Here is a 23782-nt window from a genome sequence, read left to right on the forward strand (position 1 = left end):
GAGGGGAAGCAGGGGAGAGTGTGCATCTTTCAAGCCCCTCCCCTGAGCTTTAGGCTGTCTATAGCCACTTCTTCCCTTCTGCCCCCTGAACCCAGAGGCAGGAGCGGCTTCTGGGAGTTTCTAATCTCAGGCTCTAGGCATCTATACAGACAAACTCTAGTAGGAAGCCTCCTTTATGTGAAAGGCTGAGCAAGGCCTCTCTGCCCCGATGAAGCCTGGCTCAGGGCGGAGCCTCTTCACCTTTGCTCTGCGGTGTAAGTGCTCCTGGTCCCTGTCATGCCTAAGGGGGAAAAAAATGGACTGGAGAGATTGCTCAGTAGGTAAACGCATTTGCCATCAAGCCTGGCACCTGAATTTGATCCACAGACCCCGCATAATGGAAGGTCAAAATCAACTCCCTAAAGTCGTCCTCCGACCTCCACACATTGTGGATACTGCACATATCTGCACACTCATGCACCCTATTTACAAAATAAGTAAATAAAATGCTTTAAACATTTAAATACAGGTCAGGTGTGGTGGCACAGGCCTTTGATTCCAGCGCCCTGAAGGCAAAGGTAGGGGGATCTCTGTAAGTTTGAGTCCAGCTTAGTCTACATAGCAAGTCCCAGGCCAGACAGGGCTACAGTGAAAGCTTGTCTCAAAAACATTTTTTGTTCATTCTGTTTTGTATTTTTATTTTTTTAATTAATTTAGCTGATACATAAAACAAACGATTTACATATTTATGAGATTCCAAGTGATATTTTAACACATGTACTATTGTATAATGTTTAACTGAGGGTAGACTTATCACCTTAAACATCTTTATAGTAAGAAATTCTAGTCCTTACATGTGTTTTTGTCAGGTGTCCTGTATGTTACTGCTGTCTGGGGTCACTCTAACCTGCAGTGGCACCCCAGAACATCCTCCTCCTGTCTCACTTGTACCTATTGAGCGCCCTCTCTCCACCCCTCTTTTTCCCTCCATTCTTTTTTTTTTTTTTCAGAAAAACAATTTTTAATTTGTGTGTGTATGTGTGTGTGTCCTTATATTTTTGTTTGGGTTTTTGCTTAATTTGTTTTGTATCTATTCAGGTGTTCACTGTATTCTTCAGACAGTCATAATTTACATAGTCAAGCAAGCATCTATTACCTCAATGCACAGTTAAAACACTTTCTTTGCAAATTTCCATTATGCAATAAATAGATAAAAATGACTGAGTAATGTGTGTGTGTGTGTGTATGCATGTGTGTAAGTATATGTGTGAGTGTGTGTATAAGTGTGTTTGCATCTCTGTGTGTATTTGTGTTTGCATCTACGTGTGACAGTACATGAGAGAGAGTTTGCATGTGTGTGTGAGAGTGTGTGTATGTGAGAGTGTATATACGTATAGGAGTGTATGCATGTGTGTTACATGTGTGTGCATACGCAGCGTGTGTGGGTGCCCTTGACCATGTACCCTCATGATCAGTGCTGCTTACCTTCCTCTTCCGCTCTCCATCCTATCCTTTGAGATGTGGTCTCTCACCGAACCTGGAGCTCACCAACTCACTTTTCTCTCTCCCTCTCCAGCACTGCCACACCAGCTCTTAGTGGGTTCTAGGGATTTGAACTTGAGTCTTCATGCTTGTTCAGCAAACACATTACCCACTAAACCATCCCAGACCCAACATAATATAGTTTAAGATCCAAAGACTCACTGCTGACACGTCACTCTCTATCCCAGGAGCCCTCCCAGTTCTCTGCCACCTGCAGCTCAGCCTCGTCCCAGTCCCACCTCCACTGCAGTGACCCTGTGTTAGCTCATCTGGTACCTGGCCCCTTTGCAGACAGCATTCTCCATCCAATGCAATGCCTGAAGCTGCAATACGTATGCATTAGCATGGAAATACAGTGATCAATGAACTGCCAGGCACAAATTAGTAACAAGTAGATTACACCTCAGGGAGATCACTGTCCCTGGGTCTCGGGTTTCTTTCTGGTCCTTTCACTCTGGACCATTCAAGGCATTTATATAACAAACAGGCTTAGAATATCAGTGTCTCTCCCCAAAGAAATGCACACACAGGCATGCTTCCTATCCAGTGTAGCAGACAGTGTTTTCCCCTGGGGCAAAGGCCAGGTTAGCTTACAGCCTGTTATAAACATCCCAGATCCCTTGGCTCAGGCTTCCTCACCTCCAGCAATCCACTTGGGGCTCAGCTCACTGGTGTCTGAGCTCTGATGCTCAGTAGGTGCACAGAGAGGTGCCCAGCAAAGTGAGGGACAAACTCATTTGTCTTCACCCAGAAGTCTTGGGCCTTTTGTAAGCATTTGTGACCCTTGCAACTAGAGCAAAATCCAACAGCCTGAATACACAGTTCCCAGGAAAACAAACCATAAAGCTAGCCCATTAAATAACCATCTCACTATCTGGAGTCAGGAGAGAACTGCTGAACGGAATGATCAAGACACTTAGCACAAGAACACCTGGGGGAAATTCTCATAGGCTTGACTGTATTAAATATGAAAGTTCAACAGATTCCGCTAAAAGAGAAACAGTCAGGCTAGAGAGCTGGGTGAATTGGTAAAGTGTTCGTCACACAAGCATGACGATCTGAGTTTGATCCCCAGCACCCACATAAAGCTGTGTTACAGTGGCACACAGCCATGATCACAAAGCTGGGGAGCCAGAGGCAGGAGAGTCCCTGGGGCTTGCACACACACACACACACACACACACACACACACACACACGGTATTTGCAATAAGTAACATGTTCCCAGACATAATGATAAACACATATCCATAGTAAGCACAAATCTTATAAGTCAATAAAAATATTAATTCTATAGAAAAATTAGCAGAGGAGCTGAGTGAGCCCTTCAAATAAGAGAGACCAAAGTGCACGTGAATGTGCAGAAGAAACTCATGACACAGCTCTCAGTGTCACTCAAAAATCAGGAAGATACAAAGTGAAATGGAAGTTTTCCTGGAAAGCCAGTTCTGCAAACTGAGGCATAATATATGACACAACTGTTCCACTCCTAGGTCCATGTCCCCAAGGGATGGCGGGAGACTGAACATGGTGGCAGTATTTGTAACAAACAAAACCCCAAAAGCTACCAGAAGTCTAAGCACAGGTGACTGGATGGATAAAGCATGATATAGTCTTGGCATGGGTAGCAGCCCCACCCCACCCCCGGCCCCAAACACACACAGTTGGCAGCAGCAGGGCTTGAAAACCACAGCCCTTTGAAGACAGGGTGCCATTCCAAAAGGAACAAGAGAAACAGAGCCACCTGTAGGGAACCTGTGTGATTTGCCCTTGTCTTCCCTTCTGGGTTAACAGTAAAGACCATCACCCAACCAGCTCTCCCCACTTTCACCTCACTTGCCTACTGGCCCAAGCCAATCAGGTCCCACCTGAGTCTAGGTGAGCCTGTTTATCAGGACAGCTCTGGGGAGCTCCCAATATGGACCAGGGTCCAGTTCCTCGGAAGCAGAGCACTACCCATTGCTACAGGAAGACTTCCTCCTGTCTCCAGGGAACCCACTAGACCTACCCCTAGGAAGAGGTCTGCTCTTGCTTCTGTGACAGGACAGAAGCTCCCGCCACCTCCACTTTGGTGACCAGAGGCTGGCTCTTGATAACACCCTGCCACCACAAAGCTCAAAATGGTAACACCGACAGACAACCTCTCTCAGTTGACATCCAAGGGCTGCAGAGTTTAACTGTATAACATTTGCCTGCAATCTCTCTCATCCGGTGCCCGAGGCTTGAGAGCTCAGAGCTCTAACACCTGCTGGCAACCCCACTCCGCTGGCATCCCAAGGTGCACAGCGTTTAGAACTGTAACATTTGCCAGATGACCCCTCTTGGTTGGCATCCTACCAGCTGCCAAGAGTTTAGATGTCCACTTTTCCTTTGGATCTGTCACTCCCATGAGAATAAAAGTCCTCATTTTTCCCCTTTCTCTGTCTATCCAATTCATTCTCTATAGTGGTGGCAGGACAAGAAGCCGCCAGCCAGAGCAGCTGTATCAACCACACAGTAATTGTACGCTGTTGTATAGAACAAACTACAGGTACACAGAGCACCACAGATGGGTAAGCATTGAATGGAAAAGTTAAGCATTCAATGGAAAGGTCTAAGACAAAAATGATATAACACGGCCTTGTGCTGGATAAGTTTCAGAGGAGACAAAGTAAACTCTTATATGCTGTGGGTGTTCGAATGAGAATGGCCCCAGAGGCTGGTATATGTGAAGGCTTGGCTTCCAGTCAGAAGAACTGTTTGGAAAGGATTAGGCATGGCCTTGTTGAAGGAGGTGTGTCACCGAGAGTGGCTTCAGAATCCCACACCATCCCAGTTAGCACTCTCTGAGTCTTGCTTGTGAATCAAATGAAAGCTCTCAGATATTGTTCCACCACTCTGCCTGCCTGCCTGCCTGCCTGCCGCCATGCTTGGTGATGGACTCCAATCCTCTACACCGTGAGCCCCCAGTTAGATGCTTTATTTTATAAGTTGCCTTGGTCATGGTATTTTGTCATGGCAACAGAAAGGCAACTAAGACAAATGCTTAAGTTCTAAAATAGAAATACAATAAGCAAAAGTCACTGTTACTAAAGATACGAGTTATCTGGATGGAGGAGGAGGAGGCCCCATGGAAAGCACCATAGTGGCTTGAATAGGAATGGCCCTCAGGCACTCACGTGTGAATACTTGGCCCACAGGGAGTGGCACTGGTAGGAAATGTAGCCTTGTTGGACTAGGTGTGGCCTTGTTGGAGGAAATGTTTCAATGTGGGGGTGGGCTTTGAGGGCTCCTATGCGCAAGATACACCCAGTGTGGTACACAGTCTTCTCCCGCTGCCTGCCCATCAAGATGTAGAACTCTCAGCTCCTCTCCAGCACCATGTCTGCCCACACGCCACCATGCTTCACTCCATGATGATAATGGACTAAACCTCTGAACTGTATGCCAGTTCCAATCAACTATTTTAATTTATAAAAGTTGCCATGGTCATGGTGTCTCTTCACAGCAATAACTAATAATAATAGCCCTAACTAAGACTTTGGGGGCTGGAGGCGCTGGTGATTTCTGTTTTGTGTCCTTAGTGGGGATACACTAGCATTTACGTCATAACAATCTATAGCTATGCTATATGCCCCTAAACACTTGTATAAGAGAAAAAAGTCAGACTGAAGAAATGCCTGAGCATGGTAGCCCATGTCACACTCATGAGGCTGAGGCAGGAGGATCACTTCAAGTTCAAGAACAGAACAGAAAAGAAACACTCAGGTCACAAAACACTCCCGGCAAGGCAGAGTCCCTAACCGACTGCCACCTCCCTGACCTGGGTCCCCTCACTAAGTCACCAAACACCATGGCTTACCTTAGTTTTCTCATCTGTATATAAATGAACATGGTAAAATAGAAAAGTTCTATTAGGGCCGGAGAACTGTCCTTCATAGAGCAATGAACTACCGTGACGGGCACGCTTCCGTCAGGAATACCTGTTTTACATGAATTAGACAGTGCAGCTGAAACAGATAGCGTAGCAGGGCTTGGCCGATGCGTGTGAAATCACACGAGCAGTAACACTATCCATGGCATTAACTCCTCGGTGTTACATGGAATTTTGCTGCATTTGTTAATTTCATTTGTATTTAAATTGAAATAAGTTGAATGTTTATAATTGTTGTAAAACTGTGAGCACAACTTAACACTTTGTGTTTATACATATTTAACTAATACTAAAACTAAATTCAAATTAACACAAAGTAGTTTTTTAGAAGAGGGTTTAAGAAGTCTATGTATGAACCAGCTTTCCCCAACCCCCTATTCCTCTCTCACCCCCCCCCCACTCTCATCCCTCTACATTCCCCCTTTCTTTTTACCCAAGGACAAGTCCACAGCCTGTCCCTTCAAGCAAATGTATGCCAATTCCACTTGTCACACAGATGATCAAAGTTGGGCCTAAATAAGGCACAGTTAGTTAAGCAAAAGGCAGAAGCAGGCGATCTGGGCCCAGGGACAATTCTTTGAAATGCAAATGACCGTGACCCAGAGCTCACACCTTAGCAGCACTGGAGCACAGAGTCACCCCTGTTCCTTGTCCCCAGTGACTGCTCTAAAGTCACCAAAGACTCAAAGCTGAAGACAACACAGAACAGATTCCCTATGGTCCTGGAGTTCCAAAGTGTAAAATCAGTCAGTCTTTCAGAGACAAACGCTAGATTTCTTGGTTAACATTACATTTATAAGGTATGGCAGATTTAAAGGCAGCAATTTTTCATATATCCAGCTGCCCTGATAGCACTGGCTGAAGTAAGCACAGGTCTTAATTACTGACATCACACAGTATACCTAGCTCTCTGTATACTTCTCTGTCTCTGCTGGGTTGAGAGGAGTTCACGTTTTCAAAGTCCTAAGACAAGGAAGGCTGACAGAGACGCAAGCAAATACTCCTAGAGGGGTAAGAACCAAGGCTGCAGAGGCTGGAAATCAGGCCATGGGGTTGGGGGGGGGGGGGCGAGGGGGGGCGGGATCCCAGGTTTGAGAGCAGAGCTGTAGACCAGTCTTGATGGTGAAAGGGCAAACCTGCCTGCATCCAGATGAACCAATAGGTAGACAGACAGACAACAGGTCCAGATGGGCAAAGAGGACAGGCAGATGAAAAGTTGAATAAAAAAGCTGCATTTACAGCAGACATGGAGGCAAGCTGAAGCCTGAGACAGTAGGGAGTTCTCTACCAAATACACACACATACACACATATACACATGCACATACACACATATATACACACATACATGCATGCACATACATACACGGATGCACAGACACATACATACACACATGCACAGACACACACGGATGCACAGACACATACATATACACACATACACACATGTGCACACACATGCACACACACACTTACATACATATACACATACATACACACGTGTACACAATTAATATACACATGCACATACACACATGGATGCACACACATACATCAGTGGTCAGATGGCAGTTGTTATGGGTTTTCTCAGTGCTAGCTGTCCACATCTTATGGGGTCCCAATGAGGGAGTTGCACCCTCTTTTTTGTTCCATATTTCTCTTAGGTTCTCAGGCCTGTCTTCCTGATATGATTTGGATGCAACCCTGTGCCTCTGTAGTTCTCACTTTCCCCAGTATTTGTATTGGACAACACCCTTCTAATTTCCAGAAATAAGTTATCTGTGTTGTGTAGGTCAACACACAGGTGCTTTCACCAATCTTCAAAACAGAGTCAACGCAGCTTGTAAAATGAAGACACTGAGGAAGCTGGTTTACACAGTATGGAGGAAATGAGAACACAGCGATGCCCGATCTCAACATCCTTCCAACAAGTCCCCGCACTGGGTCCTCCCTGTTGTACAGGTGCCCTGTGTAGGGAACTCCAGAGAGGCAGCTTTGGCAGACCCTCACCCATGCTGCTGTGGCACTCTGTGACAGAACTGTCATTAGGTCACCCATGCTCCCCCTGAAAGTGACCCCAATAACCCCCTGGTTCACAAAGCTAACCGAGGGTGGAGCAATTTCCTCAGCCCGTCTCCAGTTCCCTAGTGGGATGGACAGATAGGCTCAGCTCACCTGTTCACGATACCCCAGCTGCACACTCCATCCAAACCTTGATCCTCTTCCTGCATCCTGCATCTGTCTTAGAAGGACCCACCACACAATCCAGGGTAAGTAGCTCAACAGCCCACCTGTAAACTCCCACACAAAGAACCCTCAAGGGTTCCAGCCAGCCTGACACGGACATCTTGGATAGTCAATACTGTACTGTTACATATGGTATAGGCTGCTGTACCCAGGCAGGAAAAGTCTGACTTCTGAAAGCTGTGATTCCAAATGATCCCATGAATTTGCTTAAATTTCAAGAAGTCCAAACACATAAACACCCACCAAAAATGCAACTTATTTTCCCAAGTGCACTCTACATGAATTGATCCACGTTATACACTGTACTATCGTCCGTCCATACATGTAGAAGAATACTTTTTTTTAAAAAATCATCTTATTTTTAAGTTGGGCAATAATTCAATTAATCTGCTCTATTTAAAAAGCTTTTTTAGCTTTTTTAAAGACTGGCTTACAGAGATACTGCATGAATGCTGCTGCGGACCCTCCCCCTGCAGCACAGGGACCAATCACAGTGAACAGCTCCTAAACTGTACTTGCTATCTATAGCTCAGTCCTCCCTCTCCCTACCTAAGCATCTCTGACTAGATTCCACCTGTGCACCCCCCCACACACACACTTCTAAACATTCCAGCGCGCATTCCCTAAGTTCAGGAGTACGTTTTCTAGGGAAGACATCCTTTATAGCTCGAAATTCAAAGGACAGTCTTTGTTTTTGAGATGGGGGTGGGGTGGGGTGGGGACCACTTCTCATCATATTGCAAATAAGTTTCACACATTATCCCCAGCTCCTGGAACTGCGATTTTGGCTCTGGCCACAGGAGGAAGCAGAGTGCAGTGAAGCCTAGGGAAGGGTTTCTGGGCAGGAGGGCAGACTTAGAGAATGATCCTCTGGAGAGTGGACAGCCCAGAGCAGGAGCCAGAAGCATGGAAGGCCTCGGGCACTCAGACGCAGTGAAGGGCAGAGTTGCTTCGAGTCCTGGTATCCCACGGTCTGTGTCTTCCAGTCATGGTTGATTTTGCAGAAAGCAAGCTTCCTTTTTTTAGTGACAAGTAATTAACATCCCACTAGCTTAACATTAAAAATGTTGAATTGGCTCTACCTTGATTAAACAACTTCCCAAAGACCTTTCCGACCCCTCAGCCCCTCGGCCCCTTGGCCCCACCCCCAGCTTCATGCTATGTTGAAGCCAGCACTGCTGGAGACTGGAGGGGAAGACCTTCAGAGAGAGGAGAAACACAGGTTCCCAGGCTGACTACCTTGTTATGCAGTCAATGAAACCTGAAAAGGAACATCTGGATTTGTCCTGAGGCCTGTAAATGCATTTCAAGGGATTCTTTTCAAGTTATTCTAAAGATTAAGGAGAAAAGAGATAAGGCCTTTTTAACATGGGGGAGGAAGGGAGAGCAAGCCTGCTGTGAATTCTCTTTGTGGCTAAGCACTCTGCTGTCTGCAGAACAGCACCTCTTACTTGGAGGCGGCTGGTGGGGAAGGGAGGGAAGGAGGTGACAGACAGTCTGGGTAGAGAAGAAAGCATACAAACTGCACTCAGATTGAGAGGGAATGGGAGAGAGGAGAGCTCAGCACAGCGTCTTCCTGAAGCCAAGAGGCTTTGACACAGACAGGCTCTGAGGCTGGGGTGCTGTCAAAAGCAAATTCTTGAAAGCATAAAGGTGTGGAGGGGAGGGGGTGCGTGCAGGTGGGCGTACACATGATCTGTGGATATGAGTGTAGAGGCCAGAGGATGACCTCAGGTGTCACATTGCTACCTAACCAACCACAGTCCCCTCGGGACACGGCCCTTCACTAACCTGAATGCAGCCAAGTAGGCTAGGCTGGCTTGCCAGCCAGCCCCAGGGACCCACCTGTCTCCACAGACTCTATTCCAGCAACTGACATGAGGCTTAGGTTTCAGCAGATAGCAACAGGTTTGTACAGCTAAGCATCCCAGCCAAGGTGTGGCTCTGCCCCGCATCCTCACAAGTCTCGGCTCCTCTCTCCTGACAAGTTGTCAGAACTGTGTGAAGTCTTTTTGGAGGACGCAAGCTCCACCCCCCAACCTCCCCACCCCCCCACCCCCCCTACCCTCCCCACCCCCCTCCACCCCTGCCTGGCACCAGCTTTGAGGCTTTTCCTTCTCCAGACATGAGATTCCTGGGGGATTTTCACTTTTTCTTTTCATCTTTCCTTCCTTCCTTCGTTCCTTCCTTCCTTCCTTCCTTTCTTTCCTTTTTCTTTCTTTCTTTTGAGTCAGGGTTTCCCAGTGTATAGCCCTGGCTGTCCTGGAACTCACTCTGTAGACCAGGCTGGCCTTGAACTCAGAAATTCGCCTGCCTCTGCCTCCCAAGTGCTGGGATTAAAGGCATGTGCTACCACACCCAGCATAATTTTTAAGTTCTTAAAGTCCATGATTTCAGTTGTCTGACAGCCAAAGTGGATAGGGCACAAACATCTCCTTAGAATATCTTCATTCATGCCAGGAAAGTTAGAGAGAAGGAAGAGGAAGAGGAGGAGGAGGGCACTGTGATCCTGAAACTGAGAAGCTGGTAGGGGCTCTGAAACCAAGAAAATGATGATAATGTTCATGGGATGTATAGACAGTAAACACCAATGGTAGAGATAACACTTTATAAGAAAAAAATTTTCCATTTTTTTTTTCATTTTCCCAGGAAAATCAAAAGAATTCCTAGGCTAACAAGATGGCTCAGCAGGTAAAGGCATTTGTTGCCAATCCTCCTGACCCAGGTTCAATCCCCAAGACTCACAGTAGAAGAAGACCAACTCCAATAGTCTGTGGATCTATACACAGACACACACACACACACACATACACACACTTCTCACCCACACTCACACAAATAAATGCAAACACCCTATTGTTTCATTAAAAATAAATGTTCATGCTTGAATTATAGCCTAGCACAGCACTGCCTATCAAGCAGATCAGAGTTGAAGTCACCAACTTCCCCTCTTGCTTGCCATTGTGTTCTTTCTTGCTAAAGCCAGTGGGCACCTGAAGATGGTGCCAGGCACCTCTGGAGATGCCCTGCAACGCAAGCACTCTGCCACTCCTACCTATGCTTCTTACCCAAAATTAGCTTAGCAAAATGGGCACTGTGTATGGTTAGCCCAAGGACATTGGGGTGCTAGGATCCACAGTAGTCCTTTACTTAATCCACTCTTCTGACTGGCCAGTTTTCTCATGGGAAACCTTGCTGTACTCCTGCTTGGTGCTAGGCATGTTTTAAAAGCCCTTTGAAGAGCTGGCGAACGCATTAGCTGATGGCTTCTCCCTTTGGCTGCCAGGAAGCTCAGCATGTGAGGACCAACAATGTAACTCACTCATGTGTTCCTACTCCTAAGTGCCTCCCGAAGCCTCAACGGTCTCCTAAGCTATTTATAGTCTCTGATCATGATACATTACAATTTCTTAAAAATTTACACTTAAAGAAAAATTCTACCAAGTTAGTTAAAATCCTGTATGAAACAGATTACAAATATAAGTGTAACCATTTTACAGTGCACAGTAAATGTTGCCAGAAAGCAACCCGTGGACAGACAGCTGGGCTCCAGCAAACACGGCATCTCTTAAATAATAATACTCTGGGGCTGGAGAGATGGCTCAGAGGTTCAGAGTATCGGTTGATCTTTCCAGAGGACCTGGGTTCACTTCCCATACCCACATGAAAGCTCACGTCTCTAACTCCAGTCCCAGGAAGCTAATGCTCTCATCTGGCCTGCATAGGCACCAGGCATGAATGTGGTGCACAGATATACATGCAGGCAAAACACTCATACACGTAAAATTAATAGTAATAATAATAATTAATAAAATTTGAAAGCAGGACCCATTTATACCACCAGATTAGGCATTTGGTTCCAGGCTTGCAGAAGCTGCACTAATTTCCCCTAAAAGATAAAATACTGTGGGCCCCAAACTGCATTTAATATTCATAGAGTTCCCAAAGAGTCAAAGGGGCTTCTCCATGAACAGCGACACTGCATTCATATATGCATAAAGCAGAGATTCTTTCTGCTCCCCTCCATGCTGGCCACACAGATGAGGTATTCCGAGCCAGGCAGACCACAGAACCAATATGCATTCTACATGACGTCTGATCATGGCCCGTGCACCAGGCAACAAAAAGCACTTTGTGTGACCAAAAAGGCTAGAAAAATCCTGCAGCTCTCCTCTGACACTCTTCTGTTTCCCCAGAATGCCAGGCATTGACAGCAGACGCATACATTAATATATTCATTTTGAATCTAACTCTGTGCACACCCCACGCAGACGCTCAGTGTGGGGGCCGTGGTGAAGGGAACCAGTAAAGGAGACACAAAACTCCACACCAAGGGTATTTGAGCAGAGGTTTTGGGTTAAAGTTTTTCCAAAACAGTGTAACTTAAATTAGGTATTGTGAAGTTAGTGGGGAAGGGGATCTACAGGAGGTAACTGACACTCCATCCTCCCTCGCGGCACCAACAGGTAATGGAAACCCCTGAGTTTACCTGAGGCTCCTGAATTATTCTGTTCGTGGGTACTTACAGAATCAGTACGAATGCAGCATCTTTGCTGAACTGCGCTCTCTTGTCCTTTTTTGGTTTGGTTTTGATGTTTGAAACAGGGCCTCACTTTGTAGCCCAGGCTGGCCTGGATCTTACTATGTAACCCAAGCTGGCCCAGGCCTTACTATGAATGGTTGTGTAGCTTGGTGTTCTTGTGGGATTCTTAACAGTGGGAGTGGGGGGGCTTTCTCTATTTTGCCTGCCTTCGGGACCCTTCCCCTCCTCCTGGGTTACCTTGTCCAGCCTTGACCTGAGAATATGTACCCGGTTGCATTGTAGCTTGTTATGCCTTATTTGGTTGATGTCCCTGGAAAGAGTGGTCTTAGTTCTGAGAGGAGATGAAGGGGGTGTGGATCCAAAGGAAAGGGGAGGTGGTGGGAAGAGATTGAGGGGACAAGAGGGAGGAGAATAAATAAAAAGGAAAAGAATGATAGCGTCCCTCCACGTCAGTCTTCAACACCCGAGGCCCTCTAAGGTGTTCGTGGAGGACCTTTGCCCCAAAATACACTTCCTAATTCTTAGCCCATGGTATGAAAGAAGACTGAGTACCCCGCTCCCTGTCTTCTCCTTAAAGGCAGGCTGCTCTTGACCCTCCCTTGCCTCCTCACACCAGGACACAGCTTGAGAAACTGACCAGTTCCCCAGGCCTGCTTTGCCCTCTCCATTTCTCTAGACAAATGTGGACATTTTAAATACGGGAGCTGAGGCCACAGCTCTGTGGACAGCAAGTAGGCAAAGTATCCGCCATACACGTACAGGAGCTAAACTGTAAAAGGCAGGTGCAGGGATGTACATCTGTAACCCCAGCTCTGTGGGAAGGGGACCCTGCAGCTCACTGGCTGGCGAGTCCACAGAACAGTCTAGGGGTGAGGTAAGATGTAGAGTAACTAAGGAAGACAGCCAAAGTCAACCCCTGGCCTACACACACACACACACACACACACACACACACACGTACGTACGTACGTACGTACGTACGTACATATGCTTCACAGGCACATGTCTTCTCACGCATATGAACCTTTTAAGCACACATGGTCTCTCACCTACATATAAATTACATAAGACTTCAATGAGGCTCAATGGTAGAGTGTTTTTTCTAGCATATACAAAGCCCTAGGTTCGATCCCCATTGTAGAAATTAGCAGTCACTGTTTTAAAGGACCGTTTTAAGGCAGTCTTTGCACAGGCCTGGCCATTCATTCCATCCCCAATGAGTGCCTGGAGAGACGCTGTAGTACCAGCCTCCTAACTACCCCCTGCTTCCTCCTCTGCATCCCAGGTTCCTTCTCAGGAGAGCAACCAGGAGGATCTTTTCCTAATGCAAGCACATCTTGCTCCTCCAATACCCCAGAACCCTGTAATGGCCCCTCTTTTTTACTCACTCACCAAGTCCCCAGGGGAGCAGCTTCCAACCTTCTTAAGATACCAACCTTCACCCCGTGGCACATCATGCTGCAGTGACTCTCACAGGGCACTGGCTGTTCCCTCTCTACAACAGGCACTTCCAGCTGATATCCCCGAAGGAAGCCTCCAAAGGAAGCCTCTGGGGAAAGTCTTAGCTCAGTGTTGCCTCCAGTGAGGGCTCCACAGGTGCTTCCCCCGCCCCCTTCAGAAGCCTCAGCCAGCTCCTCTTTGCCCTGGGCTTTCTTACTCCAACACTGAGTGGGGTAATTTCCAACTGCCATATCATATACACTTCAGTGTTTTTGACACATCCACTCCAGAAGCTCGTTGTGATGGTTGGTATATGTTTGACCCAGGAAATGGCACTATGAGAAGGTGTGGCCTTGTTGGAGTAGGTGTATCACTGTGAGAGTGGGCTTTAAGACCCTCATCCTAGCTTCCTGGAAGACGGTCTTCTGTTTGCCTTCGGAACAAGGTGTAGAACTCTCAGCAACCTCTAGCTCCATCCCTGCCTGGACGCTGCCATGCTCCCACCTTGATGATAATGGACTGAACCTCCGAGCCTGTAAACCATCCCCAATGAAATGTTGTCCTTATAAGAGTTGCCTTGGAGCCGGGCGTGTGGCGCACGCCTTTAATCCCAGCACTCGGGAGGCAGAGGCAGGCGGATTTCTGAGCGCCAGGACAGCCAGGGCTACACAGAGAAACCCTGTCTCAAAAAAAAAAAAAAAAAAAAAAAGAGTTGCCTTGGTCATGGTGTCTGTTCACAGCAGTAAAATCCTAAGACCCCAGTGAACAGAAGAAAACCAGAGTAGGCAAGTGTCTAGGGCTATATGAAGCCAGCCACTAAATTCATAGCTGCACCTAAGGCTGTGAAGCCCCCAGGAGCCCCTAGGGAGAAGCTGTTGTTTGGACTTGTCATACAGTTACTGTCTTAACATCTGATAAACTGTCCACTGATCAGAACGATCCTGAACATGTCACAACCACAGCAGCAATGTAAAAAGGAAAACCACATTTCAAATAATCATCAAGGGACAATTACTTGCAACAATTTAACATTAATCCCAAAAGACACAAACAGCTCTTAGAAAGCAGAGAGACAGGTGCCACAGCAGGATCCAACAAGCAACACAGAAAAGAAGGAAAATGGCAGACCTGTCAGAAAGTGCCTTCAGGATTCTTTTTCTAGTGGGAAAGATGTGGGGAAATGGGCTCTCTCTCCTGCAGGGAAAAAGAGTCTGCATTTCTATGCATGGAGAAAATGTTCTAGAGCCCCAAATGAAGCCATCCTATCATGGCCGGCTCCTCGGGGCGGGGGGTCGTGGGGCAGGTCCTCCTGTTCCTCATGCCCGTCTACAGTGGTCCATTTCTGGGCACAAAGACCAAGAGTGTACAGCATATAGCACTGACTCCGCAAGCACATTCTCTCCACTCAGCAAAGAGTCACTCACTGCAAGCTGTGAGTAACTAGGAACCGACCCTGTGAGTCCAGCTCGTGCCGCCACATTCCATTTGAAGTACTTCATTTTGTGCATTGCTCCCCAATTAGTGAAATTTTGTTTATCCTTATTACTGGCAAAATACTTGGAAATGACTTTAAGATACAAAAATAAAGTATTTAAATAAATTATAGCTTGCCCACATTATATACTCAACAAAAATTATGGGGTGGATCTATGGTTACTGACAGGGAAACCTGGTCCCAGCACAGTGTTTAGTGAAAAGAGCCGATGGGAAGCCAGCAGGTATTATTTTTATGTTGTTAAAATATGTAAATGTAATAGTAACGGATACATACACAATATTCAAAGTAATAAATATGCTAATGAATATGGGTGACCTTCTTATTTGAATTTTATGTTTCTTCTGGGAACATACCTAATACCGGAAACACGTTATCTTAGAGTGTTACTGCTGTGAACACACACCATGACCAAGGCAACTCTTATAAGGACAACATTTAATTGGGACTGGCTTACAGGGTCAGAGGTTCAGTCCATTATCATCAAGGTAGGAGCATGGCAGCATCCAAGCAGGCATGGTACAGGAGAAGCTGAGAATTCTACATCTTCATCTGAAGGCTGCTAGTGGAAGACTGACTTCCAGGCAGCTAGGATGAGGGTTGTAAAACCCAATCCCACAGTGACACGCCTACTTCAACAAGGCCACACCTTCTAATAGTGCCACTCCCTGGGCTAAGCATATACAAACCACCACACACGTGACTCATTATCAAAAGAAGCAATTCAAAGCGTCAAGTAAAATTCAGGGCCCTGTCACATTTTGTAAAGGGTTGTATTTGTGTGTGTGTGTGTGTGTGTGTGTGTGTTTGTGTGTGTACCCGTGTATCTGCAGGTGTACATATATGTGTGTTTACATGCATTTGGAGGTCAAAAGTTGGTGTCAGGTATCTTCCTTCATCGCTCTCCACCTTATATGTATTTTCTGAGACAGGGTTCATCACCGAACTTGAATCACCCAGTCATCTGGATCCCCTGGCTAGCAGACCCCAGGGATCTTCCTGCCTCTGCTTCCCAAGCACTGGGATTGCAGGCATGGACCCACGCCTCTCTCTTCCATGTGTACTCCATACTTGGTACAGGAACACTAAGGAGTGAACACGGATCCTCACTTTACCTACCGAGCCTCCTCTCGAGCCCAGGGGCTGCATTATTTTACAAGAACACATTTCTTGATCTCCTTACATACAGCAGTTGTGTCTCATACAGTCTTGGATACCTCAGATTATCAATCCTAGAGACCTAAATTCAGTGGACACTCAGAAGTTACAGCAATCATAGTCTATAGAATTGCCACAATGTAAATTAGGGCGTAACAAATAGTCACCCTTGGAAGAAATACACCTTAGGTTCCTGAAAGTCTCTGATCACATAAACTCTTGTATTCATGTGTGTGTCAGTATGTGTGAGTCAGTGTGTATATCTGTGTGTGTGTGAGTCTATAGTGTGTCTTGTGTGTCTGTGTGTGTTCGTGTGTATCATGTGTCTATATGTATCTGCATGTGTATGACTGTGTATATGTGTCTTCTGTATCTCTCTGTGAGTGTATGTGTCTTCTGTGTCTGTTTGTGTATTTGTATATACATATTTGTGTATGTATGTTTGTGTCTGTGCTGTGTGTATATGTGTGTCTTGTGTATCTGTATGTGTCTTGTGTCTCTGTATGTCTGTGTGTGTATCTGTGTGTATGTGTGTATGTGTGTATATGTCTGTATCTGTGTGTGTCTTTGTGTATGTGTCTGTGTGTATCTGTGTGTGTGTGTCTGTGAGTGTGTGTTTCTGTATGTGTGTATATATGTCTGTGTGTGTCTGTGACTGTGTGTGTCTGTGTATATATGTGTGTATCTTTGTATGTGTATATCTCTGTGTTTATGTGGCTATGTATTGTGTGTGTGTATTTCTCTGTGTGTCTCTGTGTCTGTGTGTGTATGCTGTATCTGCGTGTGTCTGTGTATGCTGTATCTGTGTGTGTCTGTGTTTATGTCTATGTGTCTGTGTGTATATGTTGTACCTGTGTGTGTGTATGTTCTATCTCTGTGTGTATCTGAGTCTGTGTATGTCTGTGTGTGTGTCCATGTCTGTGTCTGTTTCTATGTGTATCTTGGAAGATCATCCAAGTTCTTAAGAAAATACCAAGGATGCCCAGTAGTCAGGCATACGGTGTGAACAGATCTTAACCAAAGATGAATGACAAGCAAAGCATCCTTCATTCTCCTTCTGCCCATTCATTTACTCGTGCAGAAATGAACAAGTCACCAGTATGAGGAAGCCATGCTCTGCAAGGCATGAACATAAGCTTTAGGCCCCTTACCTGTGTGATGTGAGAGAAGCATCTGCAAAGCAAGGCTAAGCCACAATGAATTCAGGAGCACTGGATGTGGAGGCCTTGCTGTGCCTACACTCACCACTCCACCCAAGACAATCACAGTTACAGACCCTTACTCAGGAGCACCTCAAACACCACAGGCTCGGAGTTCAGAGGAAACCCCTAGGCAGCTACTGCTGCTGCTGGTGCCACTTTGCTCAGGAGGTCACTCTTAGACAGGCTGACACACCTCTGTGAGAAGTCTATCTTAGACTTCTCTAATACATAATGGTCCCAGGTCCTAAAGCATAACCACACCTTTCAAGAACTTAATGTAGCGTGGTGGCACACACCTTTAATCCCAGCACTCAGGAGGCAGAGGCAGGCGGATTTCTGAGTTCGAGGCCAGCCTGGTCTACAGAGTGAGTTCCAGTACAGCCAGGGCTATACAGAAAAACCCTGTCTCAAAAAACAAACAAACAAACAAAGAACTTGACGTAAAGCTTCTCTCTCTCTCTCTCTCTCTCTCTCTCTCTCTTTCTCTGCAGGAGAACTGACTCAATTAACATTATTTATTCTAGCACATCATCATACTTTGAGATAAAGTACATGATCAACCACTCTAAAAACTACTAGACAAGTGTGGTCATCAGCCCACAGGATTCAAGTGTGGTCATCAGCCCACAGGATTCAAGTGTGGTCATCAGCCCACAGGATTCTTGGGAAGGGTTGCAAGGACAAACTACACCTCAGAGAAGGCCGAGCAGGTGATGGAGGAAGGGAACTAGACAGGCCCAGGTCCTCCTACGGCTCAACAGAAGCAGCTATGGATGGCTTTTCCCAAGCAGCCCTGGAGAAGCCATTTCCTTTAAGACCAGGAACGAAGGGAAACTTGGCACTTGAGAGTGCTCAGCTAGTGGGCCTGGGAGATTTCCTTTATCCAAGGCTTAATCTATGGCCTCTGGCCCACTGAGAGCCAAGCAGGGGACAGCAAGGGTGGTATGAATGAGAAGCTCAAACAGATGCAGCAGAGAATCACGGGAGATGTCCAAGGTTTGCATTAATAACACAAGACCTTTAAGAAATAAAAGTCCTGTTCGCCTGTTTTGACACATTCAGCCTTCGCTAATAGAATTTTCACCTTGCTGGCTTGTTTATAAGCATACACAGTTGGTACCTGCGGCGACCAAGAACAATCCTGTGCAAGTTCCCACTAAAACAATACAATGCCAGTGCGCTCAGAGGTCCACAGCTACTCCAGGAAACAGACAGCACTGAACAAATGCTCCTGGATGGAGCATGGATGCTGGGCTCCACTCAGGACTTAGCGACTCTGTTTAGTAGTCAATAACATGGGCACAGAGTATTAAACCTTGAGAATCCGAGCAGCTATAAGCCTGGGAAAAGGAAAACCCTGTGCTAACTAGTTAAGCATGTGCTTCACCAGTCCACAGTACTAGAAAAAGACAGACGGCATGCTACATGGGAGGACTGGACACAGAGTGAGGAAAACTCAATAAAATTCAGGAAAACAAACCTAGAATCTGAGAAGTCAGTGGGTCCAGAGAGCTGAGCGATGTCTTGCTGCGCTCAGTGGCATATGTTTCTAATCCTAGGTAGCTCCGGGAGCAGAACCAAGAGGGTTATGAGTTCCAGACTTGCCTGGACTACATATGAAATTCCAGGCCACACACACACACACACACACACACACACACAGAATTTTCTTCAACAGAAAGTCAGACACCAGGCAAGATAACAGAAGACCTGCTGAAAGTAGTGGGCTACAGAAGTCCTGTCAATCACTGATGTCACCACTTGATAATTAACCCAACTAAAAAGCAGTTCAGAATCTTCTGGAAGAAGCATAGACATTCTGGGTCCAAGTCTAACCCCCAACCCGTAGTATGGAACTTAGCTATATTTTTGCATCATAACCATTACTAGTGGGAGATGGCTTCCTTAGTTGGCCACGCCATCTGGGGCTGTGGGATAAGGACACTCAATAAATTACTGGTGTTGATACTTCTGTGCTGGATATAAAGACCACAGTAAAGCGTGGGGCTAAGACCAAGCTCTTGGGTCATGGTCATATGTGTATCTTCTGGATGATTTTCACAAAGTCTTACATCTTACAAGGATCAGGTACAGTGGACTTCAAACACAGTGGACATCTGACACTTTAAAATGTTGAACGAATTATAAATGACACTGACCGAAGGACTTAAGCTCAAAATCGGTAAGGAACATGCGATAAGTGGTTTCCAGTTTTGGTTTTTAAAACACTGTGTGTGTGTGTGTGTGTGTGTGTGTATGAGAGAGACAGACAGAGAGAGAGAGACAGACAGAGAGAGACAGAGAGAGAGAGAGAGAGAGAGAGAGAGAGAGAGAGAGAGTTGGCTCATATATATGTGTCACTTCTCCCTTCTACTTAGTTTGAGATGAGGTCGCTCATTCGCCGCTGCACACACTTTTCATCTTAACATTATCAGACTTACAAGCAAACTTACAAGATTCACAGGTTGTTTTTATAGGTTTAAGGTAGAATTTGTCTTTATATTTGTGGTGGCTTTGATTAGTTAAATGTTGAATAAAATACTAGTGGTTGTAAATCTCCCTTCTGAGCCATCAGGTGTTTAAAACCAAGGGACAGCGAGACGTGTTAGAGAGATAGATAAGAAGTTAAGAATCGCAGATGCTCACAGCCATCCATTGGACTGAGCACGGGGTCCCCAATGAAGGAGCTAGAGAAAGTACTCAAGGAGCTAAAGGGGTTTGCAGCCCCATAGGAGTAACAACAATATGAACTAACCAGTATTCCCAGAGTTCCCTGGGACTAAACCACCAATCAAAAACAAAACAAAACACATGGTGGGGCTCATAGCTCTAGCTGCATATGCAGCAGAGGATGGCCTAGTCAGTCATCAATGGGAGGAGAGGCCCTTGGTCCTGTGAAGGTTCTATGCCCCAGTATAGGGGAATGCCAGGGCCAGGAAGCAGGAGAGAGTGGGTTGGGGAGCAGGGGGGGAGGGGGAGGGAATAGGGGATTTTTGGAGGGGAAACTAGGAAAGGGGATACCATTTGACATGTAAATAAAGAAAATATCTAATAAAAAATTAATAAAAAAAGAAATTAAGAGTCTTTGCTGGACTTACAGAGGATCCACACCCACAACTGCCTACAACTCCAGATCCAGTGGTTCAGACTCCCTTTTACTGGCCTTGGAGAGTACCCATGTTCATGCATATGAACTTACATAAAAACATAAATAATAAAACAACAAAGGATAAGAAAATCGGGGCCCTTCACCACTAGTGGGGAAATATGTCCAAAATATCATCAACAAAGGAACTAGGACAACTGATCTTCACCATCCTCCAAGGGCACTCAGGAAAGAGTAGAAGTCTCTAAAGTAGCCGGTGACACTTCAACAGGTGGCAGAGGAGAGCACTTCAGCAGGGGGAATGCCATGCATGGCATGACCCAATTGGATGCAGTACGGACAGTTCAGGTAATTATAGATGGCCAGAGCAAAGCCAGCAGGCACGGGTGATCCTGGCAGCAACCAGTGAGGCCAGCAGCCAAGAATGAGCCAGGTAGCCAAGGGTGGTACCAGCAAATTCAGGTGAACCTAGCAGCCACCAGAAGTAGTCCGGGTTTATCCTGAAAGGCACTGCACAGGAATCTTAGTAGTTACATGAGGAAGTTTGTGTCCTAAGAAGAGTCCCCTGGCAGCAGTGGACAATGCCCTGAAGGGAGGGGAGTGGAGCACAGGGACAGAGGTGGCAAGACAGGGGACAAGCACAGAGGCCTTGCAGAACACGGGGCTTAGCCAGCTTAGAGCCGTGAGGAGGCAAAGGCCTCAAAGTGTGGCCCTGGCGTCTAGCACAGTGTCAAGGAAGGAAGTGTGGCCCGAAGGAAAGATGACTGGGACGGTGGTGTCCATAGCAAAGCTCTGTGTTGGCAGAAGCTAAAGCGCACCGAGCCTTTTGCCAGGAGCTTTGCTTTATTTACTTACTGTAAATCCCATCTCATCCTCTCACCAGTCCTTCAAGGCAGGCATGTTTATTTCTGGAAACTGAGACACCGAGACGTTCTCAGAAGGGAAGTCAACCCTGGGGAAGGCAGCCCAGAGCACTGTGCACAGCAGTACCAATGGCTGTTCTGGCTTAATTCAGGGGAGTGATAAAAGGATCTGGACTAATGAAAAATTAAGTGCAATTCTGAGGTTGGGTGACAGCTCAGTCAGAAACAGCACGCCTCATAATCATGAGCACCAGAGACAAACCCCCCAGGCCACTTAGAGAAAGAGAACGCTGGGATGGAATAAATACACCTGTAATTCCACCGCTGCCAAAGTGGAGATAAGAAGAACCTGGGTCTCACTGGCCAATCAGCCTAGGCTACTCAGAGACTCCTGGGCCAGGAAAAAAAACTGTCCAAAGGGGGTGGGGGGACAAAAGGTGGCCAGCACCTGAGCAAGAACAGCTGTGATGGTCGTGTAAGTCACACACACACACAAACACACACAATGAGACATTGATCATCTAATTTGAAGTAAGGGAAAGGCTGTCAAAAACAAGAAAGACATTCGGGAAAATAGAATTGTAGCTTTGGGGATTGTGACACATGACAAGAAACCCCATGACAGATGACAGGCACCATCATGACAGATCACAGAGATCTCCATGACAAATGCAACATCCCAGAATATTAGTAGTGCAAACGGACAAGGTCTGGGAGCCAACTCCAAGTGGCCATGATTTGAAAAGGGTAGACACAGAGAGGGCAGACAGTAGACAGACCAAAGCGTCCCTGACAGAGTGGAGGGGTAGAAACTATACCATGTCTCAAGGAGATAGTCACATGAGATAAAGACACAAATGCCCATGGCTTCATTGGAGGCCTAGACTGAACAAGTTCCTCAAGGGACAGAGAAGGCAGGTGACATTGGGTTGTTGGTTGTATAATGCAAGCAGAGTCTGGGGTGATGGCCCAGTCAGTAAAGTGTTTGCCTTGTTTTCCCCAAAGCTCACATTTAAACAGCCAGATGTACACAATTCCAGTGCCAGCAAGGCAGAGATAGGTGGATCGGTAAGGATCTAGAGTGAGCCCCAGATCCCAGTGAGAGACCCTGACTCAAAAAAACAAGGAAGATGGCTCCTGAAAAGTGACAGCCCCAAGTTGACCTCTGGCTTCCACAGGCAAGCACACACACATGCATATGTACACTCACACACACACTTTAAAACCAAAATAGAAAGTTGCATGGGGTTTGTGAGAGAAGGGCTGCCCTTTGTGGGATCTGAGCAGGCAGGAAAGAAAAGAGAAACTAAAAAGCCCTAAGATAATCTGCTTTGAAAAGCAGGATGCAGAGGTCTCTAGGAAATGAGCCCAGTCTCTCAACAGAACTGAGCTAAATGAAAACCAAGTTGAATGGAACTTTCCTGCTGACTGGGAAGCCCTGTTAATGTCCAAAGTGGAGGAGGAAAGCTTGCAGTACCACCACCCACAGCCTCCACCCCACCCCCCAGGTCACCAAGCTTCCCCCCCCCCAGACCCCAGCTGCCCCCACACCCACAGCACCTCATTTGTCAAGAGATGCCAAAAATGCTTCTTGTGCTCATCCACTCCACTTCCTCCCATGTCAAGGGAGGACAGAGAGGAGAGGAGGACCATTCAGGGGTGGGCAGAGCAACATGTAAGACCCAAAGCCAGAGGGCAGAGTTCAAACCCTCAATCTACCCAAGTGCTTGCAAGCTATATGACCTAGGACGATAGGTACAGGTTTCTGGATTCTCCACAGCCACCCTCATACTACATGAGCAGAACGCAGTTCCCCTGGAGGCTGCACTCTGCCCGTGGTCCCGTTAACGTAAGCCTGGACACATGTGGGAGGGGAGGATGGGGGGCGGGGCGCTGACCCGCGCAGAGCCAGGTGTTCAGTAGTACGCAGGGGGCTGCGCTTCCTTTCAGTTTCCGGCCTGTGTGCATTTCCCTCTGGGAAAGTGCAGACCTTTTGGCCAGTTCTCTGTTAACTCACGCTCTCAACCCTACTCCCATCCAGGACTGAAGATCCATCCTGCGTCCTTTTCCCCCTATAAATGTTTCCATTCTTCCTCTTGGAGCCATGACGGCCTAGCTGCAACTCTGTTAAAGCTTCTATTATGCTCCTGGCATGTTTGTCTAAGGCCAAGGTCACACTGGAGTGGCTGACCATGTAGTAAAGGAAAAACCCCACAACCTTACCCAGCTCCTGGCCGACCCCTCCTAGCCTGCTCAACCTAGTAATTCCAGCTTGAGACAGTCAAGACGAATGGGG

At 46.6% G+C, this 23782-nt stretch overlaps 1 protein-coding gene across 3 annotated transcripts in view; it reads right to left on the bottom strand.

Moving 5' to 3' along the window:
* The window catches only part of Sh3gl3 (SH3 domain containing GRB2 like 3, endophilin A3), a 129165-nt gene that overhangs the window by 70281 nt on the left and 35102 nt on the right, over nucleotides 1-23782 (bottom strand). Inside the window, exons 1-2 of one of the 3 annotated variants that reach the window (XM_029480166.1) lie at nucleotides 2161-2272; nucleotides 1465-1582 (exon numbers count right to left, since the gene is read on the bottom strand). The exons of the other annotated variants lie outside the window; for them this stretch is intronic. The gene's annotated coding sequence lies outside the window, so the exon portion shown is untranslated. Of the gene's footprint in view, nucleotides 1-1464; nucleotides 1583-2160; nucleotides 2273-23782 lie in introns of those variants that run through there. 3 annotated transcript variants of the gene reach the window in all.

The sequence above is a fragment of the Mus caroli genome, unplaced genomic scaffold (genome assembly GCF_978045245.1).
Source record: "Mus caroli unplaced genomic scaffold, Mus_caroli_1 scaffold_8, whole genome shotgun sequence".
Classification (NCBI taxonomy): domain Eukaryota; kingdom Metazoa; phylum Chordata; class Mammalia; order Rodentia; family Muridae; genus Mus; species Mus caroli.